Source organism: Ochlerotatus camptorhynchus, unplaced genomic scaffold (genome assembly GCF_037179485.1).
Source record: "Ochlerotatus camptorhynchus isolate MF236.1 unplaced genomic scaffold, CSIRO-AGI_Acam_v1.1 ptg000401l, whole genome shotgun sequence".
NCBI classification, from domain to species: Eukaryota; Metazoa; Arthropoda; class Insecta; order Diptera; family Culicidae; genus Ochlerotatus; species Ochlerotatus camptorhynchus.
The window spans coordinates 4467524-4480217 of record NW_027040887.1 but is presented as its reverse complement, the minus strand read 5'-3'; the positions used below and the strand labels follow the sequence as shown (position 1 = coordinate 4480217).

The following is a 12694-nucleotide window of genomic DNA, read 5'->3' as shown; positions in this document are numbered from 1 at the left end:
GTTGGTCCAGTAAGGAAGTACCCTAGTAGCAAGCATGTCACATATCAGTTGTAGAAACTTATTTAAGACTTATTTCAGTCATAAACAAGTTGCTGCAACTTTTCTTAACGGAAGTGTGCTACTCGGGTAATAAGTCTACCACGCCAAGGACCAGTGTTCGAATCCCATGCTCAAGTTTTATTTATTGTTTTTTTTTTGCCACTGTTTTTATGATGTTTATAAAACATGTTATAACACCAGTATGTATTTAGTTTTATAAGCTCCGAGTCTTGCGCTTTTTATGTTGTATAAATGTATTAAATAATGTATATTAAAGCATTATTGATTCTTTACGTAAGTTATTGAAAAGTAATTTAAACTTCTTTATGACAAGTCGTGTTTCTTGGGTAGAACCTGCCGTGCATTCCGAATGCGTGTGGAGGCCGTAATTGCAGCAAGTGGAAACTCGATCGATGATTAACATAGTTTAAGACTCTGAGAAACATCCCTCCTTTGAATAAATAAATAAAAACTCGAAAACAAAATTTTTAAGATTTTTTTTTAATTTTGACATTGCTCAATGGTGCAAACATTATCACACATACGGTATATTCAGAATTTGAGAGCCAAAAATCACATCGTTGAAGAATTAGTTAAACGACAACTGGCTTACGGTTAACTTGCATCGTCCGAAAATAAAGACTGTGGTCAATCTCGGCTAACATGAATACATCTTTAAAAAAAATTCTTTCTTCAAAATTCTGATTGAAGGTTGAACACGAAAAATCTGGACAAACGCTGCCATTAAGGCATTTTTTGAGTATTTTTTTTTTCAACATTTCACTGGATCAAACTAAGAGTGTATATAATCACAGAAGGCATTGGTTGTCAGGATAAGTTCATTTGTTTACATCGTGACTTCACCGGAGCAAGCACGTCGCGATTCGATCCTGCACGCTCGAAACGAAAATCCCGGCCTGTCCGCTCCTGGCAGTTTCCGAAAGAACTGTAAAATCAAAAAGAAGTCGAAATTCCCCAAAAAGTTCCTTGTCTGACAAGCAATCTGCAGTTGTGGGCTAAAAGCGAAACTTTCGTTACTTTTGGGACCATGAACCAGCAAATTTACCAGGAGGAGTGCCTACGGAAAAGACTAACTGACTTTTCTGAAGCAACATGAGGTGGATTGCCTATTCTGGCTGGACTTGGCAAGCTGCCACTACTCAAATTCCACCAAACAGTGGTATAGCGAAAATGGCGACACAGTGGTTCCCAAGGAGATGAATCCGGCCAATACTCCGGAACTAAGGTCAATTGAGGAAAAAGGGTGGAAGTGCAATTGACCTGAAGGATTTCAAGCGGAAATGGAATTTGGCAGCCAAACAAGTGGAAACAGGGCTCGTGCAAAAGATGATGGGCCGCGTACGAAGAAAAGTTCGAGCTATGGCCTATGGTAAGAAGGAAGACTGAAACAATGAACTACAATAAGCATAATACCTACTAATGTATAGCTGTTACATTGAACTATAAAAAATAAAACGCATATTTAAACCCCAACAATATTTTCGTGTCCGGACTTTTTCGTGTTCACCCTTTAGACATGCCTAATCAAAGCAATCTAACGTTCTAGGAGAATGTCCGTGGAACCCAGAATTGAAATTGAAATAACTTCAGTTGAGAAATTTAAATTTTTGAGATTTAAAATCTCCAGAATTCTAAATATAACAATTTTGTGAAAATTTTCACATTCTTAGCATCCAATAGCTCCAAGTTTTTTTTGCAACCATATGAAAAACATTTATCTACCTACGTACTGAAACTGCACTCGTACCGATAAATTGTCTCACGTACAACGTAAACCTCTCCATAGTGCTCACTCCTCCAACATAATTCTCGACTGTGCCCAATCCAAACGATAATAGTATCGGGAAAAATTGTTTCAATCCTTTCCACCACAAAGGCGGAATTAGCAGGAAAGAGCAAAAGAGTGATACAAATTTCCACTAAACGTGGCAGTCGAGAGTACATAAAATACCAAGCCAAATACACACAGAAATTTTATTATCATTGTTTCTCGAGCGAAGAGAAAATGCAAACCGATGATGGTGATGACGGTGGTGGTGGTGGTGAGCGGGGTACGGGACGGGAGGGAAGAGCCATAAAAAAGTGGCGAATTGGAAGAAATTTGGCCGATTGTCACTGTTTAGTCGTTATTGAAAAACTTGCTTTGCTTTCCTCGTTGCCGCGGCGGTAAAACTGAGGAGGCAAATTAATCTGGGCATTATGAGCTACTCGGATAGTGTACAGCGAGTTGCAACGAGTGGTTGTAAACTGAATCTTTATCGCTTGATGGATTTCCAAATCTCTACGGTGCTACGACGGTGGTTGGTGCTGCGAGGCGACTTCATAAACCGACACACGAGTTCGTCAAAACAGATGGTTTTGGTGTGACAACTGCAATGCGATGCCGTTGAGATGTAGAGTATGTTGAATGTTGACAGGCGTATGCAAAGATTTTATCATCAGGATTAAATCCAAAGTCATTTTGGGGTGAGGGAAAGCGTGGGACGTACGGCTGAAAATTCACTTTCTTATAGGGAAGCAAAAATTCTTAGATGATTGTGGAAAAACTTCAATTATGAGGATAGAAGAGCAGTCGCCTGCGGTAGCTGGGTCTCGACAGGCACATCAGTGTACGAGGTGTGCACATTCAATTGGAAGGGGTAACATATTCAACGACGGGATAATAAACAAATGTTTCTTATGCATGATGAGGGGCACTGGATGAATTCCTTTGAAGCGAAGTTGATAAAAATTAACTTCAAGATCCAGGATGAAGAAAATCAATTCGCCTATTACGCCAAATATGTATATTATCAGATTTGAATTGATATTTTTCGGTGATTTTTAATTTAACTGGATGTTTATTGTATTTATGTTTCGACTTACTGATTTTTCAGCCATCCTCTGACTATTTATTAAAACATAAAATACAACATACAAAATAAAAATACAATTAGTGGCAACAAATATATCTACCTTCAATATTATTTTGTATTTTGTATTTTATTTAAATTAAATTGTAACTCACCGAAAAATATCAATTCAAGTCCGCTAATATCAATATCACGGTGATCGTAACCAGACCCAGGGGTATGTCACTCAGTACATTGTGCCGAAATTAGATTCGGCACAGCTTGGGCACATCCATCGGCACACCTTCAGCACAATCTCGTAGGCATTGGATTGTTGTAAATAAAATGGGAGCACTGCTGGACAACTGTCATTGAAGTTGTTCACAACATTACGTGCTGTTTGTCTGTATATTCAGAAACATCCTCTAATTGAATATTCCAGAGGAACTCAGACCAGCAGTTAACTTCTCGGTTCACATATAGATTTAAATACGAAATGTAGGGTCTAGAGTGGGCTCAAGAGAAAGAGGCAGTGAATCAGACCCCATTAGTACCCTTAATTCAATTAATTCTGCAACTCACATAAAACAAACCACAGAAGTCATATTTATCATCCTCTAATGTCAGTCTCCATCAATATTCTCCACCTGTTCATAAACTACATAGACAGTTTAGGGGGGTGGTTGGCAGTTATCCACGGTCCATACAAATTTTAAAATTTTTGTAAGGACAATTGTCTACGCAGGGGGGGGGTCAATAATTAAAAAAAAACTGTCTACGTAGTTTATGAACAGCCCCTAAGGAAACAATTTTAAAAGCGTTGGTCACTCAGCACATGAGTAGCCTAGGTAAAAGTAACTCGTTTCGTTTTTAGTGAACCCCGGGTTACGGGTCAATTTTCTCAGCATCATCAACGTGCACTGCCCACACGAAGGGAGACCCGACAACGAGATAGAAGCGTTCTATGCGCAGCTGGGGCAGGTGTACGACGGCTGTTCGCAACGGGACGTCAAAATCGTCATCGGCGACATGAACGCTCAGGTAGGACGGGAGAAAATGTATAGACCGGCAATTGGGCCAAAGCCACCTGGAGATCACCTGACCAACACACAGAAAACCAAATCGATCACGTTCTAACCGACGGGAAATTCTTCTCCGACATTATCAACGTCCGCACGTACCGCAGTGCGAACGTAGATTCGGACCACTACCTAGTTGCAGTATGCATGCGCTCAAAACTCTCGACGGTTCATAACACCCGTCGAAGTCGAACGCCGCGACCCAACATTGAGCAACTACGGGACGCCGGAGTTGCCCAGGACTACGCGCAGCAGCTGGAAGTTGCACTACCCACGGAAGAGCAGCTTGGCGCAGCTTCTCTTGAAGATGGCTGGAGGGAAATCCGTTCCGCCATAGGTAGTACTGCTGCAGCGGCACTAGGTACTGCAAACCCGGACCGAAGAAATGACTGGTTTGACGGCGAATGCAAACTGTTAGTACAGGAGAATAATGCAGCACGGGCGAGAATGCTGCAACACCGCACGAGATTGAATGTAGAGCGATGCAGGCAAGCGCGGAACAGACAAAACTCGGTTTTCCGAAGGAAGAATCGTCAGCAGGAAGACCGAGATCGCAAGGCGATAGAAAATCTGTACCGCGTAAACGACACACGGAAGTTCTACGAGAAGCTAAATAGTTCGCGCAAAGGCTACGTGCCGCAAGCCGATATTGTGCAAGGACGAACGGTAACCTTCTCACGAACGAGTGTGAGGTGATTGAGAGGTGGAATCAGTACTATGACGAGCACCTCAACGGTGAAGCAGCAGAAAACGAAGATGGCACGGCAACATACCTTGGAGCACGCGCAGAAGACGACAGGCTACCGGCCCCTGATCTTCAAGAAGTTGAGGAGGAGATCGGTCGGCTGAAGAACAACAAAGCAACTGGTGTAGATCAACTACCAAGTGAGTTATTAAAATACGGTGGTGATGCACTGGCTAGAGCGCTGCACTGGGTAATTGCCAAGATTTGGGAGGAGGAGATATTACCGGAGGAGTGGATGGAAGGTGTCGTATGCCCAATCTACAAAAAAGGGCGACAAGTTGGATTGCTGCAACTACCGCGCAAGAGAGTTCGTGGGGCAATACCAGGCGGGATTCATGGGTGCCCACGCTACCACGGACCAAATTTTCGCGATTCGGCAGGTTCTGCAGAAATGCCGCGAATACAAGGTGCCCACACATCATTTGTTCATCGATTTCAAATCCGCATACGACACAATCGATCGAGATCAGCTATGGCAGATTATCCACGAGTACGGATTTCCAGATAAACTGACGCGATTGGACACGATGGATCGAGTGATGTGCGTTGTTCGAGTATCGGGGACACTCTCGAGTCCCTTTGAATCTCGAAGGGGGTTACGGCAAGGTGATGGGCTTTCGTGTCTGCTGTTCAACATCGCGTTTAAAGGTGTGATCAGAAGAGCTGAAATAGACACGAGTGGCACGGTATTCAGGAAGTCCATCCAGCTCCTTGGCTTCGCCGATGACATTGACATCATGGCATGGTACTTTGAGATGATGGCGGAAACGTACATCAGACTGAAGGCTGAAGCTAGGCGAATTGGACTTGCCATCAACGCATCAAAGACAAAATACATGAAAGGAAGAGGTTCTAGGGAGGACAATGTTAGCCTCCCACCCCGAGTTCAGATTGACGGTGACGAAATCGAGGTGGTCGATGAGTTCGTGTATTTGGGCTCACTGGTGACCGCCCAAAATGATACCAGCAGAGAAATTCAAAGACGCATTATGGCAGGGAATCGTGCCTACTTTGTACTCCGGAGGACGCTCCGGTCGAATGAAATTCGCCGCCGCACGAAGTTGTCTGTCTACAAGACGCTAATTAGACCGGTGGACCTCTACGGCCAAGAGACCTGGACTATGCTCGTGGAGGACCAACGCGCCCTTGGTGTTTTCGAACGGAATGTGTTGCGTACCATCTACGGTGGAGTGCAGATGGATGACGGAACGTGGAGGAGGCGAATGAACCACGAATTGCACCAGCTGCTGGGAGAACCATCCATCGTCCACATTGCAAAAATTGGGCGCCTACGGTGGGCAGGGCACGTCGTAAGAATGCCGCACGACGACCCAGTGAAAATGGTTCTAGAAAGCGACCCAACAGGAACAAGAAGAAGAGGCGCGCAGCGGGCAAGGTGGATCGACCAAGTAGAAGGTGACCTGCGGACCCTTCGCAGACTACGAGGCTGGCGAACTGTGGCCATGGATCTAGTAGAGTGGAGACGACTTCTTCGGACAGCAGAGGAAAACAAGGCCTTAGTAAGGTATTCTGTTTATCGGTTTGGTTAGGCACCTTCCTTACCTTGAAGACATGAAATCCGGGCAGCTTCATTGTCTGCTGGACGAACCAGACGGAAGAATTGGCCACGTCCCGAATCGAAAGGATCGGATTGCGCTTGAAGTAATCCCTCACCTTCGTTGCGTTCACAGGGTCGGTCATCTTCGCTTTCATTACGCTACCAGCTTGCCTCTGGGTCGTCTGGGTTTCCTTGAACGATTTTATCACACGGGACACGGTCGAATTGTCGATTCCAAACTGTTTCGCGATCCACCTGTGGGATTGGCCTGGATTTTCCACGACCGCTCCCATATTTTTTTTTCGAAGCACTTCTTGCTTGGAAGCCATCTCGATTACCACTTGACAGATTGTGACGAGACTTTGCACATGTAAACATTACACTCTAAACTAGTTTTACTCAAAATAGCCGGCGCCGGTGGTGTAGTGGTAAGCGTGACTGCTTTCTAACACCCCGATGGGTCTGGGTTCTATCCCAGCCGAGGTCGGTGGGATTTTTCTGAGGCATAAAAATCTCTGGTCACGTCTTCCTTCGGAAGGGAAGTAAAGCCGTTGGTCCCGGCCCATGTGTGTGTTGAATGGGTGCGATATCCTACGCAGGTGTGGAAGCTGCCTTCCTGCACATTCGATTGCCGTCAATGATTGGCACTAGATTGCGGAACAGAGACCGACGTTAAATAAAGGAAAGTGTTAAATTTATGCATAAAAGAAAGTGTTGCATTTTTTTTTCGAGTACAATCTTTATTATAGAATCTTAAATCACACACCTAATCCTGTATCCTGAGCACAAACTTCTACATGTTAAATGCCATCTCTTCCATTTAAACTGTTTTTAAATATTTGGATCTTTTTTTGTATACCCTAATAAACAAATACCATAAACGAACTGTATCCCGGATGGGTAAACGATCCCAAAAATGGTTTGGATGATACCCCGAACACGTCGTTAAGCTCTCTTTTATGGTTATTTTTATTAGGGTATGCAATTTTGAAAAAAAAATCGAATCAAATAGATTCAGTGAGATCGATTATTTGGACAAGATCGCCCAATTCTAGGTCATATATAGGTCAGTAGTGGATTCAAATCGGTTAAAGCACTTCCACTGTTATAATTAAGAGCTTTCTATGCCTACCAATGCATGTGTTTGTTTATTTTGTGGCAAGCACAATGATACTCAGTACCCCGGGAAAATCGAGAAAATTTTCAACCCGAAAGATTTTCTCGACTGGACCGGACATCGAACTCGCCACCTCCTGTTTGGTAATGCAGTCCCTTCACTAGCTAGACTACCTGCCGCCTCCATAAAAAGAGTTTAGAGCAGAGGAATGTGATGGGGTCTAAAATCGCTCAAAAACGGTTCACGTGGTCCGTGCGGACAGCACCTAATAGAAAAATTATAATTCTATCATGTGTTTGGAGCACGTCACCTCCCGTCACTCAAAATTTAAAACCAATTTCCTTCTCCGATCCAATCCGAAAGAGCACCATCACTCACAATTAAGGATTCGTCGAAAGCAGCCAAGGCAAATCTGTGCAAATCGGTTCCACCGAATTTCACGAGGACTCGTCTCCCCACAAATAATGCTCAATCAAGCCATAGTTTCGTCTACCCGCTTATATACTCCAACGCTCACTATCGTCATCACCAACCACCTTAATCATCGTCATCGTCATCACCGTCAGCAATCCCGCAAACTATAATAGTAGTGTAGTAGCATAATAATGCACTATGCCAGCCTTTTTATTTTATTTTTTCTCGGGTTGCTTTGGCACTGAATAGTTTTCGGTTCGGTGTGTCTCAGTTCGTCGTTGTCACTCGGACCGTTCGGAGCATCAGCCTGCACCGTACGCGGCCAATCTAGCAACCATCCGACGGCGTGGTCCAAAAGTTCGACACCACAGAAGAACGGGAAATCGACGCGCGGGAGGAGGACAACAAACCACCCACCGACCTTCAAAATCCATGCTTCATCCTCCATCCTCCATCATCATCGTCATCGTCATCGCCGCCGTCGGAGCCATCGAGCGCGTCTCGTGTTGTAGTCCGAATCGTGTGTGTGTGTGTGTATGCCTCGAAGCGGGTTGCCGAGATTCTCGGGCTCGCGCGTTCTAGTCTACTAACAGTGCCTTTTTCGTCGTTCACCGGAATGGTAGTGCCAGAGAAGTGCCACCACCAGCATTGAGTCGAAGAAGGGCTTTCTGCCCACCGACGCGACGCCCGTTTGCCAAATGTAAACATACCGTGGTCGCGCGCGCTTGTGAGTTCGTTCGTTCGTTCGTTCGGTGTGCATTATTACGCGAAGGATCCTAGCGCCTTCCCCGGAAATAAGTGCTAAAACAGAAGAGCAGCAGCGTGCCGTGCACTGTGCGGTCCCAACGGCCAAATTCGTGGATTACTGTTAATTCCGGGTGCCTATAAAATGTTGATTTCATCAATGTGGTGTCTTGGAGAATGGGAGGGAGTTGCGATTTTGGTCGCTGACCGGACATTACTTTCCTCGATTTCCCTTTAAACCGTCAGCCTGGTAATTTCCGGAATGCTAATGAAATGTGGGAGATGGAATAAAGTTCATGACTAACGCTGATAAAGTGTATCTCAGAATCCTGTAATCGTTGGGACGCGAAATTTTGGCATTTTTTGACATTTGGAGGTCAGCATTTTGGATGAGATTCAGGGTCGCCTGTAAGTGGGACATCTCTTAGCTCTGTTGGTAAAGGCGCAGCTACAAAGCAAGACCATGCTGGAAAATGGTTCGAAAGTTTCTCGACCTACCTGGGCATAGAGTATGATTGTACTTCCCACTCAATTATAACTAATGCAAAAGTGGTGCAGGCATCGAAATTTATCAATTTATAACTGTATAAGTGCATCTAGAACACTAAGTTGAGAGCATGTAATAAGCTGATATGCGATAAGCAATATGCATGAAATGCGAAGAGGAAGGAAGGATGTAGTTAAATTGCATAGAAATAAAATGATTGGCTATATTGGTCATGGCAAATCTACTACATACAATCCGACGCTGTTTCGGTGAATCAAGAAAATTATATTCACGCCAACTTAACGAATCGTTCAAACGTGACCTTCTCCGATTGTCATGAAATTTTTTCACGGTTGTACAAATTTATTATGAAACTTGGTTGTTTTGCCTCTTGCCTGATTTTTCTAAACGGCGTCTCGATATTTTCAATGCACCTTAATACAAAAACTGGCAATTTAGGGGAATCTGTTGTCTTTCAAGACAATAATTACCTCTTTAAGTATGTTCTATAATACTTTTATTCAAAGCTTACTAAATGTGTATATTTTCCTAAAATTTACAAATTAGATTCCAAATACGACAAAAATCGAAGAAAACAAATTTTAGTGAAATTTAGAAACATTTAATTACGATTTATTTTTTTCTTTATTACCGTGATTTTTAGCCGTAGGCTAGTTTATCACGTTATACAGCAGATGGTCAGGCTAGATCCTGCCTAAAAAAAATTGGTTTCAATTGACGTTACGTATAACTATCGCTGATTATCCAACGAATGAGACAGAAAACATTTTAAAATTTAATGTAAAGTGAGGATTACATCGGGGCTTTGGTGAGGACTGGGTGCGCGAACAAGGTAGAGCTCCACCGTAGGAGACAGTGCCCGGTCCGGCGGAGAAACCCCGACGGCAGAAAAAAATAGAAAGGTGAGGAAAACACGATCAGTGCAGCCACCGACGGGTGGAACCAGATTTGATCATACAAGTGGGCGTCCTTCAGAAAGGCGATCAGCGCCGCCAACGTCGAGGGGTCGTAACCAAGCAGATTACTGACGTTCTCCGGGAGTCCATGTTGTTCACGTAGCTTCTGGAACTCCGGGCAGACACACAGCTCGTGTTCCTTCGAAGCGGGGATGCTGCAAATTGAACAAACCCACCGTGTGTCCCACCGAAATTACAGGAAATCCTCGCATGGCCGGTCCAGAGTCTTGAGATGATCCGTTGGTCCTTTTACTTTTGGCTGTCCAGCCAGGAGCATACGGTTTCCTTGATCTTAGTCACGAAAGTGGTCCGCGACTGGAACCATTCCTGCTGCCAGACTTCCATAATGGTAGTCACAATCCAACGCCTGACGTCTAGGAGGGGTACGTTCCTGGTGTCGCGGGGACGGGATGCACCGGATCCCGCCAGTCTGTCGGCAGCCTCGTTTCCGGGAACACCGCAGTGTCCGGGGATCCACGTGAAGACGGTTCAAGGTGGGGCGTACCGTGTAATGGCTTGTATTCAGAGGTGGCTCGGGGCTTCGGTTTCCAGCGCTTGGATGACGCTGTGTGAGTCAGTTAGCACGAGGATCGGTTGATCTGCCGGAGTGATGGCTGCGTCTAGAATAGCTGCGACTTCAGAGGAAAAGACGGAACACTCCTCCGGTAGACTTTGACTCGTTGCAGTGTTCGGTCCTGCCACGCTGAAACCAACCGAAAGCGCCCACCTGCTGACGGCGGAGACTGCTGCTTGAGCTATGTTCCTGGTCCGCTTAGTCGATCGTCCCGTTACGACGATGAGTATGTCGTCGGCATAAACAATTACGTGCACGTTCTTGAGCAATCTGCTGAATACCCCGTTCATTGCCACCAGGAATAGCGTTACCGCTATGACGGATCCCTGGGGCACACGGATCCGAGCGAGTGTCACCTGGAAGGTACGATCAAGGAGGAAATTCTGTACAAAATGTGTGATGTGACCTTCCAGGCCCCAGCCGATGAGCTACCTGATGACACCAAGTGTCCATGTCCTGTTGAACGCCTTTGAAATATCAAGGGAGACTAACTCCGCATGGTGACCGTTGTCCTGGGCTTCCTTAAGTATTTTCCCGAGGGCTGCAAAGTAAGTGGAAAAGCCGTGTCCTTGCCGGAACGCATGCTGTCGTTCGTCAAGGAGGCCGTTTGACTCCAGGAACTGCCTAAGACGATGATTTACCATTCTCTCCATCACTTTTGCCGCGCAGCAAGTGAGCGCAATCGGCCTAAAGGAGGCGGCTTCTTCACTCGCGGTGTTGTTCTTCGGAACGGGCACAACCAAGCTTTGTTTCCAGAGGTTCGGATACTAGTCAGTGAGCCATAGACTGTTGAAGAAGGCGAGTAGCCTCGTTTTTCCGTCGAGGGAGAGGTTTTTTAACACCGAGTATCCAATCTCGTCCGGTCCGGCAGATTTACCACTACTGCTGCCGACGACAAATTAAAGCTCCCGAAAGGTAAGAGCTTCGTTGATCTGGAGAGCAGGAACATCGGGTGGAATTCGCAAGTCGCGAATACTGCTTGTGGAAGGTTTGACGCGCTGGACGAAATCGCTGTCGTAGCCATTGACAGCAGACAGGTCGGCAACATATTTTCCTAATTCGTCGGCGATGTCCTTCGGTTCTGAGATCGAGGTGCCATGAAGATTTCTCCCTGAAGGCGTCCCAGTTGGCTTCCTCGTAGCGCCATCTGGGTCTCCGAGTCGTTGGAGGGGCCGCGCCTAGCTGTATGTGGATCGGGTAATGGTCACTACCATGCAGGTTACTGATATTCCACTGTGATATTCGTTACTGATGTTCCACTGTGTCCTGTTCGCGATGGATTGACTGGCAGTGGCAATGTTACGATCTAAATTGTGGTTAATGAATCGATTTTGAAAGGTATAAGAGTTAATTTCCATGCCGCAATAACAAACCAATGTGATAATTGTAATAATTTAGTGCAAACATTTCAAAATGGCGAAAATGCTTTTGTAAACAATGGCTATAGCCATCGATTTCTCGCGAATAAGAGCTCACGCATGCCAATTTAAAACACTATCAGATAAATATTTTTTGTATGAGAATTTCGTTCGAAACGAAATACAGAATAGGGGTGATAGTCCAGGTTCAATCTCAACCGAGGTCGTTGGGATTTTTCTGAGGCGAACAAAAACTCTGGACACGTCTTCCTTCCAAAGGAAAGCAAAAGCCGTAGGTCTCGACCCATGTGTTGATGGGGTTCGATAGGTTCCAGAATGCCTCCCTGACACTCGATTGTTGTCAGTGCTTGATCACCAATAGGCCATCGAAAAAAGTAATAATTAAAAACAATTAAATAAAATTTGACAGCTTTAAAATGCACAATTTAAAAAATTCAGAAATGATTGCATTTTGGAATAGCTTTTCAACAAAACTCATTTAAAGGTATAAAAACTGATATTTTTTGAATTTATTCTAGAGGCTTTCAGCAATTGGCTGGTTCACCTTGGGTGATTTTTAGTCATTTAAGTATTTAAAGATTTTTGACTTTTTACCAAAACTAGTAGAAAAAATTACCGTATACCGTAATTTAAAAAATGCGTTTTATTTTTTAAAGTTCAATATAACAGCTATACATTGGTAGGCATTATGCTTATTTTAAGACCATTGCTTCAGTCTTCCTTCTTAAA

General features: G+C 44.6%; 2 protein-coding genes across 9 annotated transcripts in view; both read left to right on the top strand.

Annotated features, from left to right (window-relative positions):
* ATP8A (ATPase phospholipid transporting 8A1) overlaps positions 1 to 12694 on the top strand; it is a 366350-nt gene that overhangs the window by 53072 nt on the left and 300584 nt on the right. The window lies entirely within an intron of this gene.
* The window catches only part of LOC135710674 (myb-like protein H), a 45824-nt gene continuing 41124 nt past the window's right edge, over positions 7995 to 12694 (top strand). Inside the window, exon 1 of the mRNA XM_065233321.1 lies at positions 7995 to 8798. The gene's annotated coding sequence lies outside the window, so the exon portion shown is untranslated. The remainder of the gene's footprint in view (positions 8799 to 12694) is intronic.